Source organism: Gymnogyps californianus, chromosome 17 (genome assembly GCF_018139145.2).
Source record: "Gymnogyps californianus isolate 813 chromosome 17, ASM1813914v2, whole genome shotgun sequence".
Classification (NCBI taxonomy): domain Eukaryota; kingdom Metazoa; phylum Chordata; class Aves; order Accipitriformes; family Cathartidae; genus Gymnogyps; species Gymnogyps californianus.
The window spans coordinates 3,388,242-3,411,069 of NC_059487.1; the positions used below are offsets into that span (position 1 = coordinate 3,388,242).

The 22,828-nt window shown below is 43.8% G+C and overlaps 1 long non-coding RNA gene across 3 annotated transcripts; it reads left to right on the plus strand.

Annotated features, from left to right (window-relative positions):
* The first annotated feature begins 142 nt into the window (after window positions 1-142).
* LOC127023358 (uncharacterized) lies at window positions 143-20,377 on the plus strand. Of its 3 annotated transcripts, XR_007767429.1 has the most exons (4): window positions 143-217; window positions 690-936; window positions 11,128-11,323; window positions 20,033-20,377. It is a non-coding gene; the product is annotated as an uncharacterized LOC127023358 (long non-coding RNA). The 3 variants fall into 3 exon arrangements; XR_007767427.1 differs by lacking the exon at window positions 690-936; XR_007767428.1 differs by lacking the exons at window positions 690-936; window positions 20,033-20,377 and adding an exon at window positions 18,440-19,041.
* Window positions 20,378-22,828: the final 2,451 nt, after the last annotated feature.

Consider the following 22,828-nt stretch of genomic DNA (forward strand, 5'->3'; position numbering starts at 1 on the left):
GCACTAATAAGGCTGAACCCCTGACGAGCCTCACGTGGGACCCCACTCACGCCCTCCACCTGTAGGCCTGGAGCTCCATTTAAGCTCAGAGCCCGGCTCCCCTTAGTTCTTGGCCATGGTACCTCCTGGGACAGCCTCTCTCTTGTAGCTTCTCAAAGATGATATTAGGAATTTCTGCTGCAGTCCTGATCTACTTCTGCTGCCCTCCTAGAAGACAGTAAGTGGAAGGTCTGTCGTAATGGCTCTGTAATCTGGTACCTGGCTTGCAAAGAGCCACCTTTGCATACAGAGGAAATGTTTGCAGCTGCAAAGTGTGGCTGCCAGCCCTAAGGAGGTGCATGCCTGTATTATTTCTGTTAGGGGTAGAAAGCCTCAGAGAAGAGCTGTATTGCAAGGAGCATTGCTCCTAGTAGGAGGTATAGCCCTTGACAGGAAACTTTCAGTGGTTGCTGTGCTGCTGCTCCCATGTTTAGTGAGTCCCATGATGTGCTGAGCTCTGTAACCTGTGGCTCTGGTACATGGCTGTGATGCATATCCTTGGGCAGCTCGTCCTCATTGCTCTAGCTTGGTGTTAGCTTGGGTGAGCAGAAATCTTGCTCAGCATGACCTGCGTCTAGGGGAAAGCTGGATACAACTTCTAAGGGTTTGGAAGAAGCAGCAAATGATTCTGCCTGTTTTTCTGTGCCCAGGGTCTGCTGTGTTAATGTTGGCTGGTTGCTCACACCTTCCTGTGTGAAGCTGTTTGCTCAGCTGGCTGTTGCTGATCAGGCTCAAGGGAGAAACTTTCTGTCCTCTTGCGGGAAGGGAAAAGGGCTGGGAGTGAAGACCGGGGCAGCAGGAAGAAGAGGAGTGGGGGTGTCCACGTGTGAGGAAGATGACTGGCTATATGTGAAAAGCAAGCCAACAACTTTAAATGAGTTTTAAATTTTAAATATGGTAAGAAGGCCTCTTTGATCAAGTAAGGGAGCCTTTCCCTACTCCATCCCCTATGCCCTAGATTTACCATTTCCTCCTCATCTTTCAAATCTATTTCATGTGCTGTTTAAAGGCTACTTCTAATTAGCAGAGTGGAGGTCAGGCTGCAAAATCCAGAGGAGAGCCAGTGCAGAGACCAAGCCCTCAAAGTTCAAGGGGATTTAGTTCAGCCAAAAGAGAATGGCCTACTTACAAAATCCCCCTGAATTCAAGTTTTGAACAGCCTCAGTGTCCAAAAGTGCTTGCACTCAGAGTATGAGGAAGGCTCCATCTTTAGCAATTTGAGTTGTGCCTCTTCTCCCTCTCCTCTGTAGTAGGTGGGTACCGCAGCCCTGCAGGAGCAGTCCTAGAAATGCTGCTGTCCCTGTGGCTGCAGCTCTTTGGCCCATGCTCTCAGCTTCTCTCTCCCAAGCTCAGCAGCTTTGTGTCAGGTCAGTATTAAAGAGAGGAGTTAGGATTTCTTTAGAGGAGTGCCTCTTCAGAAATAAAACTTACGCAGGCATCACTTTTTCTTGAGAGCTTGAACAAAATGGGATTTTTTAAAAGATTTTTTTTTTAGGCATTGTAAAGCCTTCAGAGCATGCAACATCAGTAAAATCAAACCAACTTTTAAGTAGTGGATGCTGTGAAACAGAATCATGTTGAATAAGAAACAAATACTTAATATAAGGTAGATTTCCCGTTCACTTATAGCCTAAACCCAAGATTGCCCATCTCACCTATGTTACTCTATCCTGTCCACCTGGCACCCTTCCTGTGCGGTGTGGGAAATGCGGTGATGTTGGTGACAGAGGAGGGTGTGAGGTAAGGTGCCTTCAATGCTGTCTGTACTGAAGATGGCAAATAAAGCCCCTGTAATGAGTTGGCCAGTGCACAAAAGCACAGCTACCACCTTTGGATGGAATTGGAGTTGCTTGGCTCTGAGCAGCAGCCCTAATTACTGCTCATTAATGGAAAACCTATTTCAGTTTAATTGCTGAGAGTTTGTGCTTCTGAAATAGAGGGTCTGATCTCTAATCTTGCCTCTGCTATAAAGCTCTAAGCAAGTCCTACAGTCTAGGTAGAAATTTTAGTCTCCTACCTGATCACAGCAGACTTTGAAATGTGATTGAAGGTTTTCCATGTTGGGCTTGAATTCCCAAAGGTCTGGATGCTGATAGTAAATCCTTTCTGTCTTTGCCTCTTAGCCACTTTTCCCAGAAAACAAAGCATGAGCCAGGCTTGATTATACTGTGAGTTTGAGGTGTGGAAGCACTGGGGAGCTGATGGGCTGATAGTATGATAAAGAGGTTAATAAACGTTGGAGAAAGCCCATGAGAGTGGACTATTGGGATGTTTGGGAGGTTTAAGCTTGCAGCTGACGCCCTGTACAGGCAGGTCAGCCTTTCCTGGGCAGGAGAGAGCATAAAATGCTCATGGCTGAGAAGAAAATCTGTGCAAAACAGGCTCCAGGACATGAAATAATAGAACTTTACTGCAAGGGCTGGTTCATTCAGGGGATGGACAAAGCAGCAGGTTGAACCTTGGTTTCTGCCCTGCTGAGCTCCACAGGGCTGGACTTGCCGTGGTTGTGAGTCACTGCAGTGCAAAGAGCATCTAGAGAAGACGACAAGGATGGCTAAAACCACTGCAAACTCCTCTGTCTGCTGCCTCCCTCTGCAGAGAGGTCTAAATGGGCAGACAGTGGTGTTTGCTCTGCTACATGTGTCTGATACTGGCTGTGGGACCAGTGTGCACAGTGCTTTCCCCATCACCAAGATCTAACTCGCTAGGTTTGGAAAAATAGATCAGCCTAGATGTTAGCTCAGCAGGATACCTGAAAGCTTAATGGAAGCCTGACGCACCACATTTCCAATGTGCTGGTATAAATCGAGCGCATTAATAACCCTTTGGGGCTGGTATCCAAAGGAATTGGAAGCACTGAGCTCCTACAGTTGCAAGCCTGAGGCTAAATTCTGGTTTTGGGTACGTGTGGGATATGTGGCCAAACATCTGGGCCTCCTGCCTTCGCATGCAGACTGCTGCTTACCAAATGGGATTCCCAGCACATGGCTGAGGGCGATGTGCTGCTGAGTTGTGTAGGTATGAGGCATTAGCTACTGAGTTGTAGAGCTAATTGATATGCTTTATGTCACATGTTTGTAGCAGATAGCAGCTGTTTGCTACTCCTACTATTTTCTCACTGAAGTGCTGGCTAAGAAGGGTGATATTTTGATTAAAAAGGCAGCAGAAGATCTTTCTATGGAGAGGAGAGTTGGTGTGGATGCCCATCAGGAAAAGCAATGCCTTTGAAATGGCCTCAGGTGATGCTTTTCTGGAAGGTGGAAAGCATTGAGTGTGCCCCATGGTGGGACCCAGCTAGTGGCCTGGAGCACTGTTTTCTCTGGTTTTCCCTGTATCCCAGCAAATCATCTGCAGCTGCAGCAGGCTCCTAAGACAGGAGAAGTCATGCTTTTTCCGTAAACCAAGGCAGAAAATAAGTCAAATGTAATTAAACTTTTTAACATTTTTTTTGTTTCTCTGAGGGGTGGTAATTCCACCCTCCAGCATGCTCTCCAGGAAACCTCAGGAGGAAGGATGGGCCCCAAGTCTGAGCCTGGCAGAGCCTCTGGGCAGGAGCCTTGCCTGCATCCACCGAGTCTGGTTCCCCTCTTCCTTGACATACAGCAGTCCTGTTGTGGGAAATATTATAAATATGAGGGAAATCACTCAAGCAATAGCTGGTCCACTTCAATCAAGACCCCCAAACAACAGAACCACAAATATAAACTTTTTTGAGATGATGAAAGCTTTCTCTGGTCTAGACTTCTCTTATATATCCTTGAGACGTATGCTTTTAGGTCCACTGTAAGATCTCCCAGACTGCCCAAAGAGAGGTTTTACGAGACCTCTTTATGGCTCTGTCTGGGGAGACTTTTCAGGGATATTTGATTGGAGCTTGAGGAAGGTAGTTGCAGCTGAGGAGCTGGAGGCTTTGCCAACTGTTGAACATGACCACATGACACGGGGGCTTGCATGGGTTCTTCCTCCCACTGATCATGTCCTGAGAGCTGAGCAGGCAGCACTTGAAGGTCTTCTGTGAAGGAGAGAATTGCAATAGGGCGCTTTATAGATAGGCTAAAGAGTTGCTGCACTTTTCCTGCTCTGAGCCTTGACCTTTCCCAGCAAGTTAAAGGGCATGGCTTTTGCAATGCAATGGCAGGACGCTTTGCTTCCTCCTGGAAAAATAAACTCGCAGTGAGGCTGTGCCATGGTGGGGGGCTCCCTGTCACTCCTTGCTGTTTCAGTTGTACTCAGGAGGCGGTGCAAGCCCTTCCAGGCTGCAGCGCTGGTCCTGCTGTGCCATGGCAGCTTCTTGCAGCGATTTGAAGCTGTGGGAAGAGCGATGGGACTCTTGGAAGTGGATTTAATCCAAGTTGGTGGTTTTGCTGGTGGTTTTTTTCAAATTGCAGTCTCCCACGAGATGGTGCTGTGGGATAGCAGACACTGCCACTGAGCCAGGACTACAGGGCCCTCGCTGTGCTTTATGGCACTGGGTATAACAGAAAATTAATTTGTGGCTTCAGTAGGGGAACTGAGGATTTCTCGCAGTGTCTTTGCAAAGGTCTCTTCAGGAAGAACAGATGGGGAGTGAGCAACATGGGCTGCAGCTGGGAGAGTCCCCTCCATAGGGGACCCAATCAGAGGGAAAGTAGTCACCAAATCCCATTAAACAATACATAAATGACAACTTGTGCTGAGCCCCTTTTCACTCAAATTAATGCTGCTAATTTTATGCTCAAAATCTTTATGGGCAAAAAGGAAGCACACCTTATGTGTAAGTAAAGCCAAGAACATATTGCTAGTATATACAGTATCTTTGTAGTTTAATAATTATTAGACAAGATAGGTTGTTACAGGAAAAAAAAGTAATGCAATTAAAATGTTTATACATGCACTTGGCTTCTATCCCTTTTTGGGGTTATGCTCATCCCTGCCTTGCTCCCCTGGCTCTTAAGGTTGGTGTTCTCTGTCACACTTAAAACCAACTTTGCCCAGCTCCAGGTCTGCATTTCTTTAACTGACCATTAGTGAGTTGTTTATAGCTGTGCGGTCCCCAGTGCCAGCCTGTGCCCCAGCTCTGATCACCCCACACCTGCATGCCTCTATGCTGCATCCAATGTCTCTATTTCAGTCCTGAGGTTTTGCAAGCTTGGTACAAAGCTTACGACCTGCTACTGGTGATGGCAGTACTGTATTCCAGGGTGTGTGGTTACCCTGGCCATGCAGGCACTGGAGAGCAGGCATGGGATTTTTGTCCCACAGCCCTTTCTGTGCCTTTCCCCTCCAGTTATGATGCTTCACGCACGGGAGGGCTGTTTGGGGCATTTTTGATGCCGAGCTCCTGATCCCTGAGAGTCTTGTTAGGGGAAAAATGTTTTCTCTGAACATGTTCTGTCAAATGATGCTCTTCATTAATAATGATACATTTAATTAGTCATGGAAAATGTGGACAGTTCTTAGAAGATTTGGTGTTTTACAAAGAAACTGAAAGAAAGTGAATGAATGAACAAATATTTGCTGCAGGGATCCTTCTTTCTTTTCAAGCAAACATCTGGGTTATTCCAATTGAAAAAAGATACTATAGAAAATACAAGAAGATCCAGGAATCACATGTCAACCTGTGTTTTTATTTTTAATTTCAGAGCCTCTCCATCTAGAAATAAAAGTATTACTGGGGTTTGATCTGGAGTCCTCTGAAGTCAAAGGAAGATTTTTCCTCAAAGTGATTCAGTAACAGTTAATACTGGTTTGAGAGAGGCTAAATAATTTGGTCAGAAGTTCCCACTGCTGTGTGTTTGCTCTCCAAACATGCTGCAAGGCAAAGGATGCACTGAGATGTCCATGAATAGAGGACTCCTCAACTTCCAATACACAGGCTGGGTCCAGCAGCAGCTGAGCCACTGCCAGTTTGCCTGGGTCCTTAAAACCTTCATTTGTGGCAGCTGCTGGGTTTGTCTGTGTTCCCACCATGGGGGTGGGGTGGGATTTGTCCCACGCGGGTGTAGGTAGGTGTGCTCTCACCCAGTGATGCTTCTGTCTCTGTACACCAGGAGAGCTATCGGGGACTGCCAGAGGCAGTGTGGTTTCACTGGCTTGCATTGGTGCAATTAGCTAATTCAGTTAGTTGAATTTGTCTTTTTCTGTTTGTTTTTATTCTGAGGAATAGGTTGGCAACAAGTGTGACACGAGTTGCAACCTATTTCTCTAACATGCCAAAACCAAAATAATGCCAGTTTGGGTTTTTTCTCATGCTATCTGTTGATCAGCAGGGCCTTTCGTTACTGTCCAAACAATGATTTTAAGCTTCACTTCTACAGTAGTAAGCAAGATGATCAGTTGTATTTTTTACCTCTTATTTTTTTAGCCCAGTCACTCAGGTGTGATCTTCCCCCATATCTTTCTTTAATGAACTCTTTTGTGATATTATGCATGTCTGCTCTAAGACTAGAGTGACTTGTTACTTGCTGTTGGTGGAGCAATGTGGTCATGCTGGGCTCTTGTTCTTGGCCTGGGGCTATTTGACAACAGCAAGACCCAGGGCCAAGGCTGCAATGCGGAATTGCCTGCTCCAACTTTCTGCGGCAATGACACCCACCTCTGACTCACATGTTCTTTTCGTTAGGCTTTACCTGGGAACAACTTCTTCTGCAAAGAAATAGTCAGCTCCTGATTTTGTGCTGATGACTCATATCTCTGCTTGATCACTCCAGCCCTGTCTCCTTCTGTCCACATGAAGATCTCAGCCTGTCTCTTCAATGTCCTCTGGAGATGCAACCATCAGATCAATCTCCACGTGGCTGAGAGACCTCAGTCTCTTCCCCATGCACTTCCCTCCATCTTCCTCCTTGATCTGCTGCCAGTACCATGATTATCATTCAGGTCAGCTCCTTGTTTCTGTCTTTGACTTGGATTTCCCTCTGGGTCCTGATGTTGAAGCTGCTTCTAAGTTTTGCAGACTTTCTGCCTAACGTTTCTATAATTCAACCCTTCCGATCCATCCATGCAGGCAGGATGTCTGTGTCTGTTAGCTTATCTAGGGCTCATGTTTTTTCTGGTGCTTCCAGGTATACACAGTGCAGGGGGACGTATTAAAGACTTTCTTAGCCACGGTGAGTCTGGAGCTTGACCAACTTATTGCAGGTTTGCTGGGGGTTTTCTTTGAGCATAGGCTGATTTGTGGATATCCTTAAGCCAACCCCAATTACTCCTCTTACTGGGCTTTCAGAGTAATAGAAAACCTTGAAAAATGCTGTGTTTTCTTCCCCTCACCAAGATTTTTTCATTCAGGTGGAAAAAAAACCCCACAACCAGGTAAACCCAGACATGCCAGAAACTTGGGAATGTGACTTCTTCTGTGCTACTGCCCTGTCCTTGCCTCAGCAAATGCAGTCCTGCCCCACGCTCCTCAGTCAAAACATTTATCTGGGAATCTTGTTTTCACCAACTTGCTGTGACCATCTCTCCTCTGCCTGCACCCCTGCTGCTGCCCTTCCCTGTCACAGCACCAACATGCCAGCAAAGCTGTTGTCTTCACTCTTCAAGGCTCTTCAAGTGTATTCCTTCCCTTCAAGTGTATTCTTTCCCTGATGCCAATCTACCCTCTTGACAGGCATCTTTGTGGCTTCTCCTAAGCAGTCTCCCACAGCTGGACAAACTGCCTGTAAAGACTTGCTAGATTCCTCACGATGGTCCTCTACTTTCTTCCTTTAACATCTGTTTTGCACCTTCAAATCTTGACACCAGGTAGACCACTGAGATGGGATTTTTGCCCATGGGGCTGCTCAGTATAGTCTCCCTGATCCCTTATTGCTTCTCTCATCTTGCTGAAGGCAGCAGTAGATCATAGGGGCAATGAGTGATGTGCAGGAGGTCAAACTAGCTCTGTGCCCTTTGCCTCTGGCTGCTCCCAGCCCAGGGCCTGGAGGTCTGCTCCCAATTCCCTCTGCCATCCCGTCAGCTTTGCATGCGATACCTTCATCTAAGGAAGACACTGCTTTGCTCTGTACACTGAGTGTCGAGAACAACTGAGTCACAGGCCAGACATCAGTGCAAATAATTGCTAATTGCATCCCAGAGAAAAGTGGCTGTCTCCTATTTTTCTGCAGGTAAAAGTCTCTCAGATCAGTATGCAGAGAGAAATCGGGTGTGCTGGACAGGGGCGATGGTGGCCCAGATCTCTCTGGCATGATTTGTCTGTGCATCTAATAGGCTTTGTTCATTAGTGCTAAGTCATGATGCCTTCAGTCACCACAAATGCAAAGCGGAACAGTTCAGACTATGAAAACTGGGTCAAATTTCTATGGAGGAATACAAAAGACTAGTGTGTGAGCCAAGGAGGACAGAACCAAAAGGCCAAGGCACAAAATGAGGGAACTAGGAAGGGTATACAGGATGAGAAGAAGCTACTGCACAAGTATATTAATGCAAGAGGAAGATGGGGAGGTGTTGGTCTGGTCCTCAGTGAAGAGGGAAGGTTGTGGATGAGCGATGCCCAGCACATTAGAGTGTTTCATGCTGAATTGCTTCAGCTTCAACCAAAATGTGCAGCTGCCACCAGGCAGCCAACACAGAAGAAAACGAGAAAAAATGTGTGGATTGTTGTTCTCAAATCAGCTAGGTGCAGTGAAAAATCACCGTAGGGTATGTAGAGAGAAGCCTTGAGCAAACTCAGAGCTGTTCACCACTATTTTTGAGACCTTATGAAGAATGGGTGATGTCTCCTGGCAAAGATAAAAAAAAAAAATTCTTTTTCAAATGGGCTTAAGGAAGCTCCATGTACAGACCAGCAGTTTAATTTTATCTGCCAGGAAAATACTGGAACACATAATGAAACTGTTAGCACATAATGAGGAGGTCAGCAGCATCCCATGGGCTTTGTCTAGAACAAATGGCTTTCAAATCATTTTGATTTTTCTCCTGTGACAGTATAATCCAGTTTTATGGTCAAAAGAAAAGCAGTGGATATTGTATAACTTGACATTAATAAAGCTTTTGATTTTCTCCAGTTATATTTTCATAATCAAGGTAGAGAAACCTCATTAGAAGAAAATTTTCATTTGGTGGTTGCAAAACTGTTTGGAAAGCTATGCTAGAAAGCTGTTTCTTATCAAAACAGAAGACTTTGCAAAGTGGGGTTCTGCAAAGGTTTATCCTGGGTTTACTGTCACTATTTTCATTAATGATCTCGAGGAAGAGGTAGAGATTGTTCTTATTAAATTTGCAAATGAGGTCAAACAGAAGGTCTCAGCTGCAAATATGTCAGAGAATGATAAGGATTTTGAACTATTTTGAACAAAGAGGTGAGGAATAATGCTCTTGATGCCCACTATTCATGGGAGAAGAAGTCGTGGTTTTAGGTTTCATCTATTTAGACCACTGAGTGCAACCTTCCAACAGGAAGGATAATCAAGTACTGGCATCGCTTGCCTTGGGGTCGAGTGAAAGCTTCAGCACCAGCATGATGTAAGAAAAGGAAATGAAGATATGGTTTGGGTAAAGGTCATCCTTCCCTCCTTGTTCCTGGTCTGTAAGGCAGGAGAGGGTTGTTCGATTGCTGTCTGTGATCACTACAAGCAGTCAGGAACTAGCCCTGTGTATGAGTGCTGGAAGGCAATAACATGCATGTTCCACCGCCACTGACTTCCATATCTTCTCTTGTTTTATAGAGCGTCTTCTACTGACTTGCAGACCGCCAGAGTATTCAAAACACTGTTTTTGCTGTTTCTCCACTTTTCTTTGGTTGAGGGGGTGAATGTGGGAATTTGTAATGTGTCTTATCAGCTACACAAGTTAATAATGTGGATCTTGTGTAATTTGGACCACTACCAAAGAATGAATCAATGATGCATAGATCTAAGTTCACTAAATTCCCAGAAGTAAAACTCCTCAAATTCATCTGTATCTGGAATAGCATTGTTTTATTTACACTTGTGTTTCTATTTCTGGACTGATACAGCTTAACATTTTTTCTTTTCCAGTTTTGAACTTGAAAAAGGCATCAAAATGAAAAACTGAATGAAAAGTCCCTGTTTACCAAATTTTGGATTCTATGGAGAGAACAAAATTTGCTGTGCAGGGAAACTCTTGCTGGTCTGAAGTGGTTAATTTGCCTTTGTCTTCAGGACACATGACATTAGATTGCATTGAAGTGTGTTCTGAAGTAGAGATGGATCAAGACCTGACATCCCTCAACTTTGGGTTCACTTGGCAGCTGGGTTAGACTTCTGCAGTAGGAAGCACTCCTTCCTAGAGCCAAACAAGACCCATGGGGCTTTCCCAAAACCTTGGGTTAAGTGGGTGTTTTGAACCTGGACCTGACCTGGATCCTCATTTTGCATCTCAATCTTTCTGTAAGGAGAAAACTCTGAGTAACGGGAATCTATAGACAAGGAACATATTGTGCTACATTGTAATAAGATTTGAGTTTCATCAATATTCAGTACTAGTACATGCTGGGTGGTGTTAGGGACTAAGGAGATATTGCGAGCACCAGCTGTTGCTTTATGGCAGTTTTTCATGCTGAACAGTAGGAGACTAAACTATAGCATCATGCAAAATGGAAAGCTATCATGAACTGCGAGCAGCACAGTAAAATTAATGCAAATCCCCCTTTGCTCATTAATGGGTGTTTGTGACTGTATCAAGGAAGAGCAGCTTGGTGGTCTGGGGCTATACGGAACATGGCTGTTTCCCTGCACTGTCAGAGCTTCTGTGCAACCTTGGGCAAGTCTCTAAGGCATAATTACTTTAAGATGTTGAGATCCACAGAAGCCTTTACTTGAAGGTTGACTAACGCATTATAATGTCTTTTAAAACTCTGGCCTTTAGGCTTCTTGAAGATAAGTCATCTGACTAAAAGCATCTGTTCATGTCTTATTCCCTCACACTATGGGAGGGTCTCTAGTTCTCTGGGCCATTAGCTGGTGGCACATGGTTCCCCAGGGCCTTGTCACAGTATCTATCAGTTGCACCAAAGAAAAGCGTCCTCAGGGTAGGTGCAAGCAACCTACCCAACTTGCCTTCAATGCCTCTGCATGCATTCATTTATTTTCTTAATTCTCAATCCTCTCTTTTGCAAAATGACCTTGTAGGTCTCTGTCCTTTTTGCAGGTACTTTGAAAAAAGATCTTGCAGGTCTCCTTGACTTACAAGGCCCAAAAAAACCCCAACAAGGTCTTCAAGGATGAAAAGTGCTGAAGGCGGAGGCTTTACTTTCTTCTGCAGTGAAGCCCAGCCAAAGACCTCGTGGCTGGCACACAGGCTGTCCTGGGGCCACCACCAGCACACACAGCCAGCACCAGAAAAGGTAGGTCCAATGCCACCAGGATATTCCATAACTCTGTTGATAATTTCTTGAATGACCTTGGTGAAACCATCCAGCTCCTCCAGGTCTCAGTATCTTTTTATGTAAAGTAATGGTTCTCATTTTTTCCACTCACTGTCTGCCTTGAGTAGTCAAATAGAGATATCCAGTCCTAGGATGTTCTCTACTTCTTTCTGTGATTGACCTATTACATGGGGAAACTCAAAGCTTGGTGGTAGTCAGTGCCATTTTAGAGCTACTGGGGATAAAGTGCTGGGACTAATGTCTGGAGAAGAGTTTTTTTGTCCTTTAAAATCCAAGCACAACTGGTAATCCTCTTTAGATTTGTGTTTACAAAGCATATATGGTAACCTTAGGAATTGCTGTTTTGACTAAGAGGAGATGATGCTCTGAGGTTAGAATCTGCTTTGGTTATAAGTCTGTAGTGTGTGGTCAGAAACCTCGTTCTTGAATGATTAAGACATTCCCCTAAGCACCCTGTTATTGTTAATGGCAGCTTCTTGCCATGATACAGAATTTCAATTTATGGAAACATTTTTTGAGCAGGTCTCCACATTGAATGCCTTTAGGCTAATTGAACTGAAGCATCAAATTACAATTAAATCAGAGCTCAAAAATGGTTGTAATTAGGACTCTTTAAGGGTTATTGTCACTATTTTTTGTAAATCAAGATATAAGAGTGTACTTCTAGTATAATAAGTTTTACTTTTTCTTGATTTTCCTTTACCGAAAGACTGACTGGAAAATCATTGGATTTTATTTCTGATGTGCAAGAGCGAGGGAGGTGGCATCAAACAGCAATTTACATACTCTCTGGTCAAATGACAAGATGGTGCATCTGCAGGAATGGGAACATACTGGGTTATTTGCCATTTGCCAGGCGAGGAAGCAATTTCCTGTGGTGACTAAAGGCCTCTGTTCCCCTACCAAGGTCAGCAGAAGCATTTGCTGCCTTTGGCTACATCATAATTGCATTAATAAAGACTGCGGCTCCCAGGGGTAAAGCCTGCAATTAGAAGCAGTATCAGAGGTTTCATCACTGTCTCTGCAGTGTTCCCCTGCAAGCAGATAGGCTCTGTCTGAATTTATTGATGCCATTCCCTGCCTTTGAATAAGCGGCTCCCACTGTGCTTTTGCCACCTGGCAAATCTGTCTACAGTTGGAAGCAGGCACTGTGGGTGCTAATGTGGAAATCGGATCTGCTCCCTACAGCCCTCAGCTGAGGGGGATGGCAGGAGCTACCCCCAGTTCAGCAATTAAAACAAAATGATTTGGAGGATCAGCTGGTTCTTATCACAAGGGGGTGATCATGATCACTGTGTTTTGGTTGGTTGACTATGTGGAGTGTCTTGGTGTAACTTCTGACTGCTCTGCCTACTTTGGATGCTTTTTCAAGTTTAAGACTGGCCAAGAATGACAGACCTGCACAGGCTATCCTGCAAGGGACCTCTGTGCCTCCACAGCACCCACTTAAGTGACAATCACCTGGCAAACCTTAGCTGGGTTGACTGCAAATGGCTCTTCATTTTATTGCAAAATTGTTGAATACAATGTTTGAAGACCCATGTTCCACAGTATTGACTGAGATTTTATAAATGTGTGTCTGTGTATATGCACACATATAGCTGCAGATACAGATATGGAGAAAGAAAGGCACAAGCCCAAATGAGCACTCACACTGGGACTGTCAGTGCCCTGACAGCCACTCTACCAAGGCTTCTGCCATCCATCTAGCAGGCAAGCTCTCCAGGGGAGCTTCTGCCTGGCAGAGTGAGGCAGAGCTGCTGCTGAGCTTTTCTCTTCTGAAAAGTCACTGCTATGTGCTACTGCCTGCTTACTAGCTTATTAATTCTCTCCAAAAGATGAAGGTACTGGGAAGGTCTTCAACAGCTTCTTGGCCTCCTCATTGCACTTTGTGGAGTTGTTGCTCCTCAACATCTCAACTTAAGTAAAACTTCTTTTAAAGAAAGTAGTGTGGTAGTTTACCCACCCTTTCCATGTGGGAAGTGTGGGTAGAGGTTTGAGTGGAGCAACATGCAGGAGAACCGATGGGCTCACATGTTTCTTAGCAGTATCCTTGTAGCCTCCAATGAGGAGGGGCACAGGATGGACGTGTAGGAGACTTAGACTTGACCCATAGCTGGAGTAAACCAGCCAGGTCCTGTGTTGGCTTCAGTGGAATAGAAGATGGAAAAGCTTCTATCCAATAACAGGAATATATATTCATATTCAAGAGTATCAAGCACTTCGGTTAGTCTGTAATGCTGTTTCATTCTATGTCATACTCCACAAAGCTAGGAAAATGCTACCGTTCCTCCCCCCTCCAGATCGCCACCCACCAACCTGCTGCAACACACCACTCCTCTCTCCCTTTTCCCCTTGCCAGTCTGAGGAACTTTACATGAAAAAAAAAATCATAAAACACCATCTGGTTCCCACAAACATGATCAGATCTTGGGCCACTTCCTCAGCATAAGCTGGCATGGTTCCATCCTCCACAGCAGATCAACTTGTCTTGCTCTAGCTTTGGGTTTGGTCCCATATGGTCAGTGCCCAAATTATTTATATTATTTATACTACTGTTGTGCCTCAGATCCAGGACCTTTTTGTGCTAGCTAGTGTGCAGAATCAAACAAAACCAGTTCCTGCACTGGGGACTAATACATATTAGTACCAATTATGCTCAATACCTGGCTGTATTGAAGTAATGTCCCAGGAGCTTCATACACTTTCTCTAGTCAATCACTGTGGCTCATAGCTTTTCCTCTGCAGCATTTGAACCATTTTCTTCAAGTCCCAGGTGGAGTCATGTGCTTATATGAAAATCACTGCTTTTAAAAAAGGAAATTCAAGTTTATATCACCATAATCTTTGTTATGAGAACTTAACCTCCTAAAGACTCAAACCTCAGTGGGTCCAGCAGACTGAATGAATTTCTTAGAAGATTAAGGTTAAGAAGACATTGACTTTGTCAACCTTGGACTGAGATGAGAATTGGGACTAATAATCACAATTCTATTTCAAATGGAGTTATACACAATTTTTAAACTGTCTGTTTTCTTATTTACCTGGTAATTGAAAAAAGGATTAAATGATGTTCATCAAATGAAATATCTGGAGCTTTCCTCCCTGCAATAGTCAATGAATAAGCAATTGGAAATGATTTCTCCCTAACCCACTTGGGTACTCAGGCTGTGGTGTGTCTGTTCTTTCAAGATGTCAGCAATAAAGTCATCTGGACCAGTGGAAATGAAATGTGAGTTTCTACCCTTCTGATGGAAGCCTGGGGCCTTCTGGTGGCTACTGCCACAACCCATGATTGCCTCTCATGGGTCAATATAACTGAAGACAGAAAGCACGAAAGGAGCTGGTTTACCTCTAGTAACCATGTTGGAAAAAGATTGATGTTTCCACTGTGCAGCTACTTCTGAAGAGTCTTGCTGACCATATCCAGGACTCACAACCAGGGTTGTCTTCTACATTTGGAAGCTGGAAGATATACATGGGTAGTATTCATGATAATGAAGAAGCCAAAGCCAAGTAGAAGCTGCTCTAGAGCTAAGCCAAGTCTCCACAGGCTGTTGGGTATGGAAAAGTTAAGTCTGGAGTGAGGGGAAGAAGAGAGCATTGCTGGAAGAGAAGCTTCTCAAAAGTTTGTTTTGGTAGAATGACCAAATTTAGTGGAGTCAAACTGAGGGTTTCCAGCCTCTGAAATCAGTAAAATAACTTCAAATCAAATAACCTTTGATTTAAAAAAAAAAAAAAAAAAAAAAGCCACTAATAATAATGGATCAATGTTTGCAAGTCAATTACAGTTCAGTTAAGCTGTGACCTTTAAAACCTCCCAGAATTGCTCTGCTGTTTTCTCCAGTGACACATCAGAGCTCCCAGGTCTGCTCAGACAGAGTGGGAAGCTATCTTTGCTTCCAAAAACTGCACTTATCTCTTTAAAACCAGAAAAATACTAAGTGTCTTTTTTTTTTTTCTTCTGAAAGAGGAAAGAATTCCTTAACATCTGTGGAATTGTCAAGGAAAGAAGTAATGAAAAATACACATGCCCATCTGAAACTGAACATTTTGACATGCTCTCCTACCATTTCCCACAGGCAGTTACTTCTTAAGTGACAACCACTTATGCCTTTAGAAATGAAACGCAGCCACCTACAGTGTACAGGATACGGTAATCCAGAAGGACTCTTAAAGAAAGAAAAGAAAATTAGTAACTTTATGACCATAGCTCTGCTGTATAATCTTAGATTCTACTTCTTTACCCCCATTAGATTTCTTTAAAGCCATGTTTTGTAGGTTGTTATTGAAGCTTTTCAGTGAGGGCCACCTCTTTCCTTCCTGATGGAAGGCAAAAGTACCTCCTGGGGAAGCCACCGAGTATGTGGAGTTCGAAGGGGTGTCAAAAGGTTGATATCAGGATATCCCCAACGAACTCGGAAATTGGCAATGTGAAACAGTCTTTGTAGACCTTCTAGGCAATTCCCTTCTATGCAATTCTTTTCCTGTTTAAGTGTATTAGAAATCAGTCTTATAACTCACATACCAAGGAGCCAAAATGGAAGGGGAGAACCTGGTGAAGCCCCCAAATTAAAAAGTGGTAACAGCTTTGTGGGAACCTTGAATTTACCTAGCACATGTTGAAGTGTTTTAATGGTGCAACAGAAAGCACAAAACTTCTATTTTCTTTGTGCTATTGAAGTATTAGGCAATGACTTTTGTTGCATGAACCGCACGTAGGACAGCTTAGGGGGCTGTGGGAGAAATGGGGCACCTGCAGCTGCCCCCAGCACTCCTGGTGCCAGCCTGAAGTGCAGTGCTCACATCAACTTTGTCCTGGTGAACCATGAATCTCCTTTATCTCTCTAAGTTTTGAGTATTAAGGAAGAATTTTGTGACTGTTTTAGAAGACATCGGGGTTGGAGGGTTGTGTACCTTGGGGAGGACCGATGCGTACGGCACTCCTGTCGGGAGCTGCATTTACAATTACCGTGAGCCAGCAAGTGCAATGAAGTTTTCACTAATCCAGACGCTGAATTTTATGTACTAGTTGGGGGTAGATACAGACGTAGAAAAATAGTAGCATGTTACAGTGGAATGACTTTGTAGTTAGTCTCAGTAAACAATTATTTCTCAGCCTGTAAGTGTCCCAGGCTTGATTTGCTGGGAGTCATGAAGTCTTCCTCCCTGCAGACTGCATTGGGTAAGATGGAGGCATCATTTTATGTGTGGGTAGGGCTGGTCTTGGTGACCATCTCTGATGCATTTCATGATAAAGGGAAGAGAAGAAAGATCTGTCTCTAACTCAGAAAGAGTTAATCTCTTAACATCGTTTTAATTATGCTGCTGCCAATCAGGATGCGAGTGAGCATGTCTGTGCACCTTAACCACACTGATGTACTAATGAACCTGGGATCCCTTTTATGTAGCAGAAGCTTCTGGAAAATGTATCTACTGAGGCTTTCCAATTACTGCTGCCCTTTTTGTGCTTTGTTCATTTTGCATTAATTTAGATGAGTTTAGAGATATCAGGTTAGCCAGGATGATAAATAAATTAACCTTTATTAATTAGACTATTTAGGACTGATTCATTTATTTTGTTTCAGTATTTGTGATTCACCAGTACTATTTTCTGCTCTGTCTCACAATCTGTTTGTCTTGAATTTCAGTTTATTGTTGCATCTGTTTGGGATCTTTTAGTATGGGAGAGAGCTACAATTTAAAGATTATAAACACACATAAACAATGTAGGAATAAACTGAGAGGCTTGGCATATTACCTTGGGCTCTATGCCATGCTAACATGATTATTAGGATTATCTGGTCTAGAGTTGTCTTGTATCTGCTTTGGAGAAGAGATGGCGGTAACAGGCAGCTGTCTGTCCATCCATGCTGAAATACTTTGAACATGACAGCATCCTTGACAACACTTTGGGTCCTGAAGTACCAGGCTGAATGATTCCTTCCTGCCCAAACTGGAGCGTACTCCCTGCTGAAGCACCAATAGTGCAGGATATAACAGACAGCTACCTTTCAGCGACCAGATTTTGAATATTTTTGGTTTGATAGATGCACATCATGCAGTTTGTTTGTTTGGACATGCCTGACACTGAGCAGAACATTCCTGCCTCTCAATTTTGCAGAACTGGACTGAGGATGGTCTGAACTATATTTCTACTCTGATAAAAAGACTACAGATCTGATGTTCTCTGTCTGGACACTGTCCAAACACCCCACTAGATAGAAACAAGCACGAGGTTACCGTTACAGCTCTCACCTTACCTTACCCAGTCTTGGTGGCCAGTAGAAGCAAGGCAAGGCTTTGATAGTTACATTTGCATTTCTCTCAGGTCTAAGTTTGTGCTCTTGTAATTTTCCCTACTCAATGAGTTGGAAGAATAGCAGAAGTTGATGTGTTTCTAGGACAGTACTTGCCCATGCCCTGAAATGCTTCATTTAATTGTAGAAAAGCTACTCGGGAGAGGAATTTATGGAAGGAAAAAGAAGCAGTTCTGGGAAGGGCAGCTTGCTCTCTGCAGGGCAGCGGTGTTTCCAGGGGGTTTTGCATACATTTCCCCTCTGAAGTAAAGAGGTTCCTGGCTTACAGAGACTCATTTAGCCTCAGGACTCTGACTTAGTGCTGGCCATGCTCCTGGGTACACCGCGGTCGAATCCTGCAGATGCTTGCTCTGATCTCCCTGGAGGCAGTGCCTGTGTCACCTGAGTGAGGACAGCTCAGTGGGTGCACCCCTCCCGTATGCCGAAGTTGCCGGGAGATGCTGCATGCAAGCAAGTCAGGTAAGATAGAGTCCAGAGGAGCTTAAAACCCCAGCTGAGCTGCTGCTTTGAGAGCTGAAACTACCATGTCCCCTACAGTGGCTCCCTGATGAGGACACATCCAGTGCAAACTGGCACGGACAGCAGTGTGCACCCAGACACGTTCTGCTGCCTATTTATCTCACTGCTGGGGTTGAACCTATCATTACACAGAGGTTCTTTATCACAGACAGTGAAGTGGTGTCTTCAGCATGGGATCAGGTTTATGCTTTGACAGGCCCTAATAAAGCCATTTTTCTTTTGCAACCTCAACCAGGCAGGTCTGCTCTGGATGCTGATCAACAATTTAGCTTTACTTGGATGACTTGGAACAATCCTGACTCTTTCAAGGCTGAGTGGAAAAATGTTCCCAGCATGTCTAAGGGAAGACCTCGAAGATTTGTCTACAGTTCTTATGGCTGGTGCATCCCACTGTGCATTTGATTCCCACGTTTACATTCTGAGCAGATAGCAGTTAGCCTTCACCAGAATACTTTTTTGCAAACCCATCAGCATATCACAGAGCAATATTAATGCTTTAAAGTGCAAGTCCCAGACACCCCAGCTCTGCTAGGAGCAAGCAGCAGGCTAAAGCATCCAGTGGTAAATAAGCTTAGCAGATTCTTTGTAAAAAGTAAGAAAAGGGAAGCGTTGGAATAAACCAACAAAATGTTTGTGCGTCCATTTGCCTTTGTAAATTTGCTAGAAAGGGACACACGTGGCTTGCACATAGCACTTTTCGTTTGTAATTTGCATGTCTCTAGTTTGTTTATATCAATGTTTGTTTGTCTAATAGAAGCTTAAACCTCCCTGCAAAACTTACCTCTCATTCTTTAGGCAGCAATGGGTGCCATCGTATCACCGCAACCCAAATAAACATTCAGACTTTGTGCATGGTTTCTCTTTCTTAATGGTCTGTCGTTAGATGGTCCTCTAAATAAACAGGAATAAAATATCACAAGCTACCTTTGTGTAGGGAGCAATTGGGCATACAATGCAAATTTCATAATAAGCTACTGGGATGGGCATACCTATTCCTTCTGAAAGTGGATGGAATTAATTCCTTTTTGGTAGCGATAGCTGCTGGGCTTTAGCTCAAACAATGACTCTATCTCAAGCTTTGAAGTGTCCATTTCTTATTAAAAAATATCATTAGGATACAGCTAGAGTGGAGTTCTTGGAAACCTAACCTTGGAAACAGATAGCTTTCTTTCCTGGAGAACACAATGAATTCACAGTTGTTTTCTTTTAAATGGATAACCTAAAAATAAATACCCCCCAATCTTGACTCTAAACTGTTTTTAAAATTACTTGTAGGATGTCAAGGTTGCCTATTGTCAAGAAAAGCTGGTGAGACAGGAGCTTGTATCAGTCGCATCTCGTAGTTTTGTGTGTTGAGTAGGTGAGAGGGTAAAAAATACATATAATAGAGGTAGTTTTGGCAGATTGGTTAATGGGACCAATAACTTCCCTCCACCCACTCATTCCCTCCCTTCAGGCTCTTGCAGGCAGAAGTCACAAAAGCAATAATTTTTCTCTTTCTGCCTGTCCTTTACAACTTACCTTGAGCTGCAAAGCCATCTAGATTCATAAGACAAAGAGCAAATCCTCATCAGAGCTCCTTTGCTCCTGTACCTGTCATTTTTATGGGCAAATAATTAATGCTGTGTGGGATTTGAAAACAAAGGTGATAGTTACAAAAATATTTGCAGGCAGGTTTGGTTCATTTCCAGCAGCCTTTGCTTTATGCCATCAGAACTCAAATAGCAGAGATTGCTCCTCTCCTGAAATAGCCACAGTGAAACATGCCTAAGGTGTTTTAGCAGTAATGTTGAGGAGGAATTGCTAATATATCTTTTCATCTTGACAGTGAGTGGCCTCTGTTGTGTATACCTTGCAATTAAAAGGGAAAGGAGAGACCTTGTATGAAGTTTGCATCCTCAGACTTTAAAGCGCTGCCACACGTCCCTGTTAACCATTCTTCCGCTGCAGCTACTTATGGATTCAAGTAAAGTTTTCTGATGAAGAACTTCAACCGGCCAAATAGAGACACAAACATACGTTACAATGCAAAAGAGCCCTCTGTTTTGCAGCTCCTTCCTCCCTCTCCAGAAATATGGGCTACGGAAAGAAAGAACAAGATTTTGATATGCTAATTTCTGGTATCATTAAAATATAATGCTTGCTTGTCCTTTATCAACAAGCTTGTTCATCTCTGAGGTTCAGCTTGTCATGCCTAATCATGTGCTGTATCGGCTGTCCTCTGAGGCCACTGAATGAGGGTGAATATTAAGACCAAACCGTCAGCGTTAGGTAACCACATTTGCTTGGATCTCTAATATCTCTGCCTATGTCAGAAGGGACGTTACTGCGGTGCTTCTGAGGCTGGTGCTGGGGAGTAGCATCAGGGGCGTTGTGAAATGTTCTCTAGGGACAGTTTCTGGACTTGCTGCTCTCTGACTTGCTAATCTGATTTCAGTGTGTTGCTCCTAGCTTGGCTGGAGCTGCTCTGATTTTTATCCGTTAAAGTCAGATCAAACTCAAGCACTGCTTTTGACTCCCTCATTTGATTTACCTACCCCAACGTTTCAGAAGAACCAGCTCCATTCTTGCAGACAGGCATAGATGCGTAATTGCAGAGAAATTTCTGTCAGTGTAACTGGAATTAGCACTGGGAGAGGAGACTAGGGTAGATAATACCAGTCTCTGAGTTTGTAAAGATTCTGGATTTTTAAAGTTACTTGTCATCTGTAGGTACATGAGAGCAATATGATAACATTTTTATTTCTTATTTCATCTTTTTTTAAAGAGGTCGCAATCGCCTTATTCCTACCTCTATACTTGCCTTCATGTCTAGTGCTGCTTGGAGTCAGGTCCAGCCTGGCATTCAGGAACTCATCTGCCAATTTGCAAAACTGAAGCCGGTGTCAGCAGCACTGAGTGACCCCTGTGCTGGAGCTGCCAGCTGCTGCAGCACTTCCATCCCCAGCACTTGTCCGTGTAACCTCCATCCAGGTAGGTTAAGCGTGTTCTGTTCAGTATCAAGTACGTGTACAAGATTTCACCAATAGCAAAGGCCTTGAATTGAGTGCCTGCTACAAAATGCTCTGAGTTCACTCCTGACCTCACCATCCTGAAGCTCAAGGAGTTCTCTTAGCAGGAATCTGGACCAAAACACTTCACATGCACATGGATGTCTCACCATAAAATGAATCAGAGGCAAATGACCCAGCAAAATAAGGCGAATAGCGATGTCTGTATTCACCTAGTTTTGCATCCTATAAAAATGAGTGGAGAGTGGATGGAGCTCCAGCCCTTCTTTATTTCAAAGTAGGTAGACCCCAGTTACTTTATCTCTGCCTGTACAGACGTCAGTGATTAAAAATATCAGCTAACCACATCAGTGCTGCACCAAATCTCACAGATTTCTGACCGTGACATCTTGCAGAGGGATCTGACATCTAAGAAATTCCTCTAAAAAGATTTTTCAGTGTTGATCTCTTTCTCACATGTAACAGCTTCTGGTCTCCAACACCACATACCTTAGGGAAGACTAGATTTCAGATTATTCTCCCACCATAACCATTACTATACTTTCCTCTGGCCTCTGCTGAGATGCAGTGTCTGTATCACGTGATGCCATAGAAGTAATTTATTTTACTAAACTCATTCTTGTGGCTACACAAAGCATATCAAAAGCTTAAACTTTTCAAACCACAGGCAGATGCGATTTGCAAAGCAGCACATTCACCTGCCATCAGTGCTCCAGAGAGCAAATCCAGAGAGCACCATGTAGATGCTTCTTGGCTGATTTTATCTGCCAGGCTGGATTATTGAAACAGCAAGATAAAGGGAAAGAAAGGGTTCAAAACATATTCACTGTCATATAGATATACGTTGTGAATTTGCAATGAGTGCGTAGTAGTGGGATTATTTTAGTTTATATACAGTGAGGTTTCCAGCTCCACGTTTTCTCCATGCACTCGATACTGATATACCCAGCAAGGCTCATGTCCTCTCTCTCTCCTATTTATCTCCACCCAGGCAAAAGGCCGCACGTGCTGCGGCGAGTTGGTGGCACCACTGCACAACTGCCTGGCTGGACACCAGGAGCTACACGCAGGCAAGCAGCCATGAGCCAGGAAGCAAATACCATCTTGCAGGGCCCTATCCTTCGCTTCTTCGCTGGCAGGTGGGTCAAGCAAAATGCCCTGGCTAGCAAAACAAACGCTTTCTGGGGAGTAGCACGTTGTGCAGGTCTGGCTTGGTACAAAGTGATATTGATCCCGCGTTAAGGCATTCCAGAATGGCCGCAATACAAAGAAATAAATGTCACACTCATAAATAAGAGTTGAACTAATTTAAATTACCCCTGCAAGATAATTAGAAGCTATTGCAGCTCTGGATCCACGTGCTCCCTGATTGAAATATATAATTTGGCAAGTAGATAGCCCCTTTCTTCTCTATTTGTATTTTTTTGCAACCTTTCAAGGGGCATAGCAGTAATATTGGATGGAAATGAGAAAGACGTTTATAGCATGAATTGTGCTTTCCTACAATGCACCCAGGAAAAGCTCTTTCCTCATTTCATATCAATAAAAAAAGCTAAAGATAGAGGGCAGAGAAACAGAGCCTTAAGCTTTTAGGAGCAATCTTTCTAAACCTG